The sequence below is a fragment of the Hippocampus zosterae genome, chromosome 9 (assembly GCF_025434085.1).
Source record: "Hippocampus zosterae strain Florida chromosome 9, ASM2543408v3, whole genome shotgun sequence".
In the NCBI taxonomy this organism is placed as follows: Eukaryota; Metazoa; Chordata; class Actinopteri; order Syngnathiformes; family Syngnathidae; genus Hippocampus; species Hippocampus zosterae.
The window spans coordinates 19,154,138-19,166,338 of NC_067459.1; the positions used below are offsets into that span (position 1 = coordinate 19,154,138).

The 12,201-nt window shown below is 41.3% G+C and overlaps 2 long non-coding RNA genes across 2 annotated transcripts; both read left to right on the forward strand.

Annotated features, from left to right (window-relative positions):
* Positions 1-3,998: 3,998 nt before the first annotated feature.
* On the forward strand, positions 3,999-7,394 carry LOC127607695 (uncharacterized). Its single transcript, XR_007964122.1, has 2 exons — positions 3,999-6,061; positions 6,130-7,394. It is a non-coding gene; the product is annotated as an uncharacterized LOC127607695 (long non-coding RNA).
* Positions 7,395-9,362: 1,968 nt separating this feature from the next.
* On the forward strand, positions 9,363-10,483 carry LOC127607696 (uncharacterized). Its single transcript, XR_007964123.1, has 2 exons — positions 9,363-10,104; positions 10,216-10,483. It is a non-coding gene; the product is annotated as an uncharacterized LOC127607696 (long non-coding RNA).
* Positions 10,484-12,201: the final 1,718 nt, after the last annotated feature.

Consider the following 12,201-nt stretch of genomic DNA (forward strand, 5'->3'; position numbering starts at 1 on the left):
GACCCTGCCCAAAGCCCACGGCATGCAGAGAGTGTGCGCACTGTGGTTCGTTCACGCGCGGATTTCTTTGAAGAGTTGACGTGATCGCAAAAAAAATAAATAAAAAAAAGACGCAGGTTGCATGTAATTCAATCATAGGCTTCCAAACGCGTTTGTTGATGCGCTAAAGATTTCAAAGGGGGGTTCCCAGTCACTTGCACCTGGCAAAACTATGGCAATGGTTTAGAATGAAGAGCTTTGAATGCGCATGCTTATGTCTATTTAAAAAAAAAAAAAAAAACCTAACGAATACCTATTCTATAACTCACGGGTTAAATGTACTTTTTTTTAGGGGGGGGTGGGTCATTTCATGGCAACTGTTACGGACACCTGCCCTAAAGAATGCTGGGGAAAATACTTAGCATTCACAACCATAGATGGGCAACTGTTAAAAAAAAGGGGCGGGGGGGGAATTTGGGGGGCAGTGGGTGTCCATGAAAAATTAGGAAAAATCCAAAATAAAAATTTTTCCCTCTCCCTACCCAGCGTTTTTCCTTTCTGAGTTCTGATTGTAATTTCCCCATTGCGGGACAAATAAAGGATATCTTAATCTTAATCTTAAAATATGAAAAAAATATTGGCATTTTTTTCAAAATAATCTGCGGGTGCCATACGGCAAACATGCAGCGTTACTAAGACAAATGACTCATTTGTGCACACAAACATTCTTATTTGTCACGTTTGCCAGGTGGTGGTGGACCCAAAAAGCAGGCGAGAGGGAGCAGCAGGATGTATTTGACGAATTGTATTAAACATAGAGAAAACTAAATCCAAAACAAACAAAGTCCCAAGTATCAAACAAAACAAATCAAAACATGATTTAAGCTTAAAACTGTCAATAACAGAAACATAACCTAAACAGGAAAAACAAACAAACCTGACAGCAGCAAAAGACCAACAATGACCCGACAATGAGTGTTCAGGCTGGAGTCCTTCTAAAGAAATAATTACCTAATGACCAACAGGTGTGCAGCTGCAGGGAGAGCCCTACAGTGCCACCTGTTGGTCCCAAACGGAATCATGACATTATTTGTTCACACTGAATACTATTTCATGCACAGCAATTAGTGCTTCGTGTGCACAAACTATTTCTTCTTTTGCATGAAAGAGATGCGGCATGGACAAGAGGGTAAACAAATTGAGCGCACCTTCACCGATTCGCTTCTCACTGACCTAATCAGTGCCTTCAAAACCCCACAAATTACTGCATTTGATCTTTTTTATTTTAGACCAAAATGAAATAGTGATATTATGACAAAAAGTTTTCATTTTGTATACATCCACCGGTAACCATGATGCCCCCCAGGAGAGATTGTTGCAGTTGCTCCGCCGATGAAGCTGGCTTTCTCTCGGTGATCATCATTCCTTGCAATGCCGAGCTTTTCATGATGTCCTTGTCACTCATCCCGAGCCTAAAATAAAATTCGATCACGCTGTCCCTGCCCATTATTACTTTCCTTCCACCTTTCAACTTTTAAAGAAGGTGCGTTGGATTTTTTCATTCAACTGACCGGCAAGGTGCCAGAACTACTTCTTGCGCACTTTCGTTTGTTTTGTCCACACAATGTAGTATTCAATGTGCACAAAGTAGTAATTCGTGCCCATAAAGTAGTTCCTTGTGCATACATAATAGCCACAGCGTGTGCACAAGGTCATTTTTTTTCTTCATGTCGTGTCTGGGGCTCCGTAATTTTTAATCATTTTTAACCTTTAGAAACAGCCCTGTCTGCTGGCGACAAACTACATCCACAATAAAAAAATTGTTTCTTTGGAAGTGTCAAAAAAAAGTCCTAATCATTACTGTATTGTCTAAAGGTGGAACTCGCGTTGCTCCATGTACGTTTGCGCCAGCGGAGACGTGTGATCAAGCAGTTTTAAGAAGTGCAGCTACCAAATAAAATATGTTCAAGCAGGCTGAGGCCAAATCAATATTAATTACACAAAGGGGAATTACATATTCAATGGCTCGCATCCATCATTGGCCAGTTGTTTGCCGCTAAGACTTTGGACCCAGTAAACTATTGTAATAAATATGCAAAAGTGGCGCATACGGCGCCTGCCAACAATGAAATGGGTTTGCCATATTGAGCTAAGTACACTTCCCAAATGCAAGCAGTCTACATGGAGCCTTTGTTAAGTCCCTCACTCTCAATCTCATGAGGGGGAAAACATCACCTTTGAAGGACTACGGAGAGCACAGCCGGCATTTTCGATTTTATATGGCGGAAGAGACCACACATCCGTAGTTTGTCTCCAGCTTCTCTTCTTGCTGACATGTACACACGCATACACACCACCGCACAATCTCACATACAGCTTTGCCACAGTTTCCCACTCATAAATGGATAGAGAAGCACATGGCTTTCCCTGCAAAAAGCCGCTATAGTTGTCTGGATTCTGGAAATCAATTTATGCCAGCAAAGGAGGTCTCTGCCCACACAGCCCTCCAGCTTAACATCAGCAACACACACACACATACACACACATGCATACACACTCATTAAAAAAAACGTTTATCTTCCTGCACGTCACTGAACAACCCTTGTAGAAGTACACACATATCCACATGCGCACCTTTTCCTCCGATTCATGTATTTGAAAGGTTTAATGTGGATGCTCACGTGAAGGCAGAGGTTCCAAGGAGTGGGTTGATAAGACAGAAAAAAGAAAATGTGAATAGAAAGACCTTTCGAATGACAGACGCTGTTTTTTTTTTTGCAATAATTCTACAAACACCGCAAACAACTACCGGTTTGTGGTGGAAAAACACTTGAAGCAATTATCAGCTAATTACAGAGAAACTGAAGATCAAAATGCAGATGCCAATTACCAAAGGGAATCACGGCCAAGCAGGCGTGTTGTGTAATCGATCGTTCGGAGCAACAAAATGCCGGATTCCTGCGTTAAATGCTTTGGCTCTATCCAACTGAGATGGAGCAGGAGGTGGTCAGTGCTTTGTGCTGGTGGTGACATTAATAACACCATAGGGGATTCAAATGTCCCCTTCCGTCCATCTCTTGTCCCATTTCCTCCTTCCTGCAGCTTCGTAAGCGCTAATTACTGAGTTTCGGCTTCCTGACATCATGCTGTCCAAAAATACCGTCTTTTTCCAAGGGCAAAAACACACAAATGTCCCGTCAAGCAAGATACACGATGTTAAAAGATGTTCATTTTAGCAGCTTTAACGTGTGATTCCAATTCATCGTCTGATTTAAAGTACGCCCTCAATGGCTGAATGTAACATTTTGGGCAAATAAGTGTGAGGCACACGTTCAGGGGCGGAAAAGTTGATGTCCGGCGCATAATTGGTAGTCAAACTTAATCAGGTAATCAGGTAATCAGCTTCTTTGAACAAAAAGCTCTTCTTCTGCTGTATGAATGGCAGGTTCATTGTACCTTCTGCCATCTAGTGGAAATGCATTGAATAATTTCTTCGAAACGTTCAAGAGACCCTGAAACGATCCAAAAATGAAAAGTAGCCTTAATACAGCCAACCTAGATATTTGACATCAAGAAAATCTCATGACACGCCAAACAAGAAAATACGTCAAAAGTAACGATGATCTCACAACAAAAAGCTCTTCTTCTGCTGTATGAATGGCAGGTTCATTGTACCTTCTGCCATCTAGTGGAAATGCATTGAATAGTTCTGCCCGTCACAAAACGTTAACTGGCATGCATGTAAATGAACAGAGATGCATTATTTGTCGCAAATAATATATTTTTTTTAACCAATCAAGTGGAATCGGATCATTTGCTGTGACGTACCTGATTCCCTGATACATTTTTATTTCTAATATTGGTTTGGATCACGTTTACAGGCGAGGTCGTACAAAGATGGAGAGGGGTTCTTTTGACCCCAAATCAAAGTTTCAAGAATTCACCATTTTGGAACTTGCTTCTGACCTAAACCAAACTGAAAATACAAAAATGTGAGCTCAAGGGATTTGTGCACAAATTTGGAAAGCTTTTGGGAGCGACGGCTTCAGCTAGTCAGTATAGATGAGTCATCCTGATAGATTCCAGAAGAACTGAATGCTCTATGAAAATGTGCTTGAAGAAACTACGAGGGCCATAGACACCCGAACATATTCGTTGTTTGTTTTGTTTTATTAAACAGAATTAGCGTATGACTAGTTCGTACATCCGCCTCAAAAATCGGAGGTTCCGAGTTCAAAGCTCAGCCCTGGACTACTGTGTAGCGTTGGCGTGTTCTCCCCATGCTTGTCATATCCACCCCCAGGCCCTCCCCAAGACTGTGGCTGATCTCAACCTTTCATAAAGACTCTAGATGTGTTTTTCTCGAAGTACATTTGAAAGCTAAGCGCCACTGACTTGTATTTGGAGTTTGACTGAAACGCACCGCTGCGTTCCCCCCCTCGCTGCTTGACGTAGAAGCCTCCACGGTGGCGTACACAGAAACACGGGGTTTGATAAATCTCCCTTCAATGGGGGACACACAATCCATCCCCGCCGCCCCTGGGTGTAATCTCACTCTGCGGTGCCGTTGTTTAATCCGAAATCAAACGTCTCCCGAGGTGGCTAAAATGAAAGAGGAACATTTTCTGAGTGATTAGCCGGTGACTGGCAAGCAAACAGAAGGGAAATACGCTCACGCAAAACGCGCGTGCAATATTTATGGGAGGGGATGTGGCTGATTGACTGGCGGAAGGTCTGCTGTCCCCTCAGACCGCAGCAGCGCAGTCTCATGTTGGATGAGTGAGTGAATAACAGCAACTGCCATGTAAAAAAAGAAACTCATCGGGAAGTCTTGATTCAAAACTTAACAAGTCAAAATGAATCACAATGAAACAAGGCTCTCCTTCGAACGTGTTGCAGTTCGAAGAGCAGCTTTTGACTTTTACTGTAAATGGGAACCATTCACAAGCAATAAATGAACCGCATTTTGGGCAAATTGACCTCTGGGGACTAGTTAGAAAGCCACAGAGATGTTCGCGGCGGTAGCTGCTCTAGGTCACCGTTGGCATTCAAATTGATTACGGCCGGGATGGGGCAACTTAAATCCTGGAAGGGGGGGTGCACAATTTTTCATCAGTGCTACTCAGGTGCCACATAGGATCACACACTTCATGCTATTTTAAATCCAAGTGCAAAATATGTTCTCTTGATACATGTAATTTTTCATCGTACCTTTTTCAATGTGCGACAAGAGCCACTAAACCAACCCAACAAAAAAAGAACTATGTACTGTTTTGTTTTTTCCAGTGCAAAGGGCTCTTAAATGAAAATTACCATTCAAGGACTGCACAAAACTGACCATGGCTTTCAGTCTCTAAAATAATCATACCGATGAAGGAGAAATGTCCCGCAGAAGTGAATCAACAGCAGTGCACACCATATCTTCTATCTTCCAGTTACGATATTTTGCATCAACAATGAAAATTGTCCCCCCCCCCAAAAAAAAATGCAACAGTGATGTCAGCTGAATTGAAAATAGTAATAATAATAATAATTTGAATTGAATCAAAATGGCTCCACCAACTCAAAAGACACTTAACTATCTTTTGATTTGGTGGAGCCAGTTAGATTAGTTTCCCTTGACCCTGATGACAAAAATAATTGAATTTTGAAATTGAATGTGTTCTTCACCAGCTCGTCAATAATAGAGACGTGACGGTGAATTTTTTTCCTGCTGATCACTGCATGTCATCACAAGTGGAACACCACTCAGTGGTTTTTAATACAACAGATACAGTACCACACTGTACTTGGCTTCAGCTATCTCCCGGCAAGAATAAAAGCAGAAAATCCTCTCTCTCCATGTGAACCCTTTTTATTCATTTCCAAAACGCACGCCACCAAATTTTAGATAAGGAAGATTCGAATATCCCCGTGTATTTTGAAGGTAACACATACCAAGTGAGCTCATAAGGAAGATAAGACGGAAGGTGGCTAATGTTTGATGGACTGCTGTTATGATCGAATGACGGCTCAAAGGTCTAAATCTGCTTTTTGATCCGCCTTCACGCTTCACCCCAGAGGGAATAGAAATCTTTTACCGGTGAGTATTTTATTTAACTTCTCCATTTCTATGTAGGCATGTTAAATCGGCAAAGTTTTTCTTGCCAGGCGTCCTGTCGGTTGCGCCGCCATGGTGGAGCTGGCTTTCTACCCAGGCGTGGCCCTGATGTACTTTTTTGCCGTGATGAACGCCACCAAGTCGGATCGGATTGAACTGGATGATCGGGCGTCAATGAACGTCTTCTGTCTGTTTGTACTGGCGCAGCCACTGTGTTTGGTACTGGGAGGATACACCGGCATGGCCACGTACCTCCTCACCGCGCTGGTCTCCTACAACTTCCTGCCATGGAAGAAGACGAAACAGATGACAAAAGACCCAAAGAAGACAAAGTGAAACAAAATATTGGGGGGTGGAGGGGGAATGTTTCGTTTACATCAAGTTGAATGACAAAAGACATGTCCGAGTATTGTGACTAAATGGACCATTTAATGTTTTTCTTCTCCCTTTTTTTTGGCTTGGTAATTTATTGTTAGTAAAAAGTAAAAGCAATGAAATGAAAAGACATATGGATGAAACAAGAAAAAATTCCTAAATATATATTTTGCTGGTCAGGGTAAAAATGAAGTACTTTTTTTTTTGTTAGAATGATCACAAAGGATTTATTTTTTTCAAGCAGATAAGGTTAAGGTTCTACATAACTTGCATTCTTAGAAAAAATGTTTTTCAAGATTCTCCAGGGAGGGGGGGGTGGTTCTCCAAATTTTTGTGGCTATAGGAAGACAAATGAAAATGCCCGTGTGAAACGAATTTGTCCTAATGAGTAGAAACTAATGGATACATTGGTGTTATTTGCGTTTATTTTTTTCCATTGTAGAAATTCATATTACCAATAAATGCTGTACGATGAGAAAGCCAAATTATTTTCCTTTTAAATGATCCAATTTTTGAGGAGTTGTGTGATGAGGCACGCACATGAGAATGTACGCTACACCCGTTCAAAATGTGCCAAAGCTTCTCTGCATCTTGTATTTTTTTTTCTGCTGACCAAACATGGACTGATTTACGAGGAAACAAGACACGTTTGCAGTTTAACAAACAGTCCAGATAGCGTTCGATAGCGACTGTGGAGATAATGGATTGCTGTCTCGATATTCCTCTGCATTTGAATTATGGTCTTTATTTAAATACCACCAAAATCTGACATTTGAACATGGGTGTGTAGACATTTTATAACAGCTGCAATAAGCAGTTTGCCACCGGCGGTGAATATTTGGCACACTGGGGCAAAATACATCCCCGGTCGTGCTGTTCATCTCACAAATGCCTTTCGCTTTCCCTCCACATGTGACATCATTAAAAGGACAATAAACTGGCTTTCTGAGAGTCATTGTTTCAACAAAGAGAAGAATCTACCCAGAAAAAAAAATAAATCCTGTTGTTTGTGTAACGAGCTGGTTAATCGTCTTTGGATCTCTTCCATAGACATGCAGATGCTCACAATTTGACAATGGGAATATTTTTGCAAACACTCCTCATCATTCTGATCCTCTTCGGAGGTCATTTACACTCCCACAATGATTTGCTTTACTCAGATCATCTCGTGATGTTTGCAAGTTGAATTAAATGTTGATTGATATCAGAAAACTGTGTACCTTTACGGTTGTTTTTGTAAAATAACATTTTCCGGCAAGGTTATGCAGTACCATTGTTCATCATTTAGCATTGTTTACCATTTCGCTTGTGGCAGTGAATGTGAGGTATGTTCTCATTTACACCCCCCCAACCCCCTAATTGGCGCATCAGCAACGCCGCCTCCTGCATCATCCATTATTGAAAGCAGAATAAATATCCGCGGCCCTCAGGTATTCTGCTCATTTATTGCTCTTTCTAAAAGCCTGTTCAACCCGTGTCCTTTTCGCGGAATTTCTTGCCGCAGTAGCTCACCACCCGTCAAGCTCAACGCTTCTCCTCAAGCAGCTTTGTTTGCCGCCAATTTGCACGCTTTTGGTTTTATTTCAGAGTTGGACTGGACTTGTCTTGAGATGCTCTCTCATCCTCCCTATCGAGGACATAAAAAGGAATTGAGCTGTTAATGATCACAAAGTGATTGTTGTTTTTACTGGGACGATATACTTTCTTGAGCTGCGCTGAATATTTCATGGCCACGCAAAAAATAGATATCTCTGTGAAGGAGTTTAAGTGCCACAGTGAATGAAAAGAGCAAAATAATGAAGATGATGCGATTATGATAAAAACGTTGGGTGGGGGCGGGGGGTGGGCGGTGTCACAATATTGAGCAAAACATTGCGGTGGTTAAGATGAATCATTTGGTGCTAGCGCAGCCATTTTGTTATCCTTGGGAAGTATTTCGTTAAAGTCAGTGGCCAATGAAAATGCTAGTGGTCAAACCCGGAAGAGAAGCGCCGGGCACTACTACTTTTCCGAAACACGACGTGGTGACATTCCAACAAAACAGAACTAGGCATCCACTTCACTGCAATAGCACATCGTAAACTTAATAACCTTTGCTCACGTTGTTTTAACCCTCGTAGTGCACCGCTTGCCATAAATGTAAAATGATGTATTTGAATCAAAGGCAAAGGCATTCAGAAAAACACGAGAGAGCTGAAACTTATGGAGGGGTTCTAAAATGGCCTAAATTTCATGACGTCACCGGCTGATAATTCTCAGGCATTGCAGCAATAATAAAAAACGTTTTAATACCTTAATCTTCACAATTTACATATTTTGCACCATAGAGACCCATTATAATTCATATTTTTGAATGCATCGTAAACCTAATGTGTAAACATGCATTTCACGCAATTTTTACGTCAATCGCTTTGTTTTCGCTTGGACAGACGTATGCATGTCACATTGTTGGGTTGAGGTCATTCCAATTGTGCAACTTTTAGGTGGCGCCAGAGGATCGCAAATGAGTTTGCCTTTTTGCAGTAGGCTTCAAACCAATGCATTTTACATGAACACGTCTGGTCGGGATTGTTAGTAGGGCTTGGTTGGGACCTCCAGACAATTTTTTTTTCCTTTTGCAAAAAATAAAGAATATAAAATCCCAAAGAACTAATAAAAACTATATATGTATGGATAGCACAGATGCCTCTGAACTTTTTGAGTATTTGAAAAAAAAAATGTTTGTATAACACAAAATACATCATTACAAAAATTGTAAAATGCGTAACTTAAGGCCTTTTTTAATTTGGAGCACACAAGGGTTAAACGCTACTCCAGCGAGTGCTTGCACTGCCGATTGCGAACAGCAAGTCACGTTAAGCGATGCGGCAAACATAAAGCGCCACGGACACACAGCAAAGCAGAACCAAACTGCGATTTTTCAAAAAATACGTCAAGTGAATGGCAACCCGTCAGTGGCAGCCCCGGGTAAATCCTACATAAATATATCTATTTAATCACATTGTTACATTTACGGTGTAACGGCGCATTCTGCAAAGCCTCAATGGAGGTAATGAAATGAGCAAACATCCTGCCAAAAGTGGGCACGTAATGAGATACTCCGTCTAATACGTAAGATCAGGAGGTGAATGAGGTAACAATGTAAACAGCTTTGAGTACCCGAGGTAGAAAAGTGAGATATAAATCACAGTCCAATTTCCATTCGCACAAAAAGAAAGCGTTTTTGCGAGACATCGCCAACATTTCTCCATTAATCAAATCAAGACATGTAAAAAAAAAATAAAACTAGAGCCTTCACTGTTCGCTTTGTACATGTTCAGACGAACACAACAAGAAGTTGTTTAAAGCATTGAATGTGTGATTACATTTATTTTGTTGGTCTGTGCAAGTTGAACCCTCTCGAGTCTTTGGACTGGTCCTTCTTTTATTGCCAATGTATCGCAGTGGGACACGGTGATGGATGAGCAAGTGAGAACTTTCATTTCCAATGATAACCACTTGTTATTAATGTTTACCCTCACACACATATGAGGAGTGTGAACATACTGTAAGGGTTTTTCATATTCACTGCAGCTATTTGCCTGAATGGACTCCTTACGTTGCAGGGTGATTGATAGCCCACACAAGGCCAGAGATCAACGGATCAGCAAGTAAGAGCAGACTTGGCTGAAATGTTGCAATGTAATCAAACTGAAGAAGACGCCGGAATCAAATTCCGCGAGTTTTTTTTTTCCTCTCTTTTTTTTATGTGGCGCGAGCAGATGGAAGACATCCTGCTGGGATGCGATGGCTGTGCTGTGTATATGGATATTTGTTTGTGACTGGCATCTTCAAATGGCTTTCGTCTCCTCCGAGACGTTAATGGCCGTCATACATCACAACGTTTGCGCGTCCCGCCGCGACTGTGGCAAGCGATGCCCGCACAAGTTAATGATCGGCATTCGCAAAGGGAATGAAGATATATGTATTCCTTCTGAGCAATTCTTGACACTGACAGAACTTCTGGTGGGGAGAAAAATAAAAATAAAACATCTAGCCATGTGCCCATATGTTATATTTTTCCTTTGATGTTCAACTAGTAGTCAGCATATTTAAAAAAGTTAAATGTGGACTATTTTGTCCTTTTCAGTGAACATATTCTTTTTTTAGATGCATGAAGTAAATCACCTTAGTTTCACGCCCACGAGAATGCAAATGCATTGATATGCAGACCATAATCTATTCCACCGTAGAGGAGGTTTGTGCTCCACTGGGTGCGTTTTAGTTCTATTTAAAGCCGCTGACATAAATGCAGGCTGACAATTTGTGACAGGGCGAGAAAGGGAAGGAACCCCTATTCATAATGAATATGGACATTCACTACTAGCCTCGAAAAGAAAACAATGACATGTATTACGTTTAGTTAAGTGATTTTCAAAGTAACGTTGACTTTGTATGAACGCCGCTAACAAGCAGAACTGGAGCAACTTAAAAGTGTTCCAGTTCCAAATAAACTAAAAATGAAAAAATAAAGTGCTATTTACAATGAGATGTACATTATAGTTGATTATAGCTAATACTGAACCTAACTTTTTTTTCTTGAGTTATGAAACGATGCTGAAAGAAAATGGTGATAATTATCCTCACACATTTTCCATGCAGAAGCAGTGTAATGCTTATATTTTGGATAATCAATAGGGGGGGGAAAAAAGGTCTTAATTGACATGGCCTTTGGTGTATCAGCTTCAAATTCTTCATGTGACGGTCCGATTTTGTAGTTCTTAATTATTTTTTTTCGAGAACTCTATGCACAAATTTATGAGAATGGCCCGTTTTTTTTTTTATTTTCTGAAACGTAAATCAAAAAAAAAAATCTTCTTAAATGAATGCAGATCCTTTTCAATGACATCATTTGTACAAACACCGTACACACACACACATACACTACTGAACGAGAACATTCGTGCTTACACAGCACGAGATGTGTGCAGGCTGGGTTGACATAACCCATTAGGTAGATCCGAGGAGTGTCGAGAAGAAACAAACAACCATTTGTGTGTCTTTGTACATGTTAGTAATATATTTTTTGTGTTAATATACACTGCACGCTAATCATCTTATCAGTCTCATTTTCACAAAAAAAATATTTAAAAAATAAAATAAAGCAGATAAATCTCAAATTTGTATGTGTGTGTGCGTGCGCGCGCCGGTAAGGGTAGATCCCGGGAGGTTAGTTGATCGAAAAGTAGATCTTCGATCCAAAAAGTTTGGGCACCCCTGACATAGACCAACTGTGCTTACGAAAAGAGTTCACAGCACTTCACTTTTCAGCATCTACTGTACGTCACAGCCTTATTCCAAACGCAAATAAGTTATCTCGCTCCCCACAAATATCCCCACAAATATAAGGTTTTCAAATTTAAAAGGGGCGGCCCGGTAGTCCAGTGGTTAGCACGTCGGCTTCACAGTGCACAGGTACCGGGTTCGATACCAGCTCCGGCCTCCCTGTGTGGAGTTTGCATGTTCTCCCCGGGCCTGCGTGGGTTTTCTCCGGGTGCTCCGGTTTCCTCCCACATTCCAAAAACATGCGTGGCAGGCTGATTGAACACTCTAAATTGTCCCTTGGTGTGATTGTGAGTGCGAATGGTTGTTCGTTTCTGTGTGCCCTGCGATTGGCTGGCAACCGATTCAGGGTGTCCCCCGCCTACTGCCCGAAGACGGCTGGGATAGGCTCCAGCACCCCCCGCGACACTCGTGAGGATCAAGCG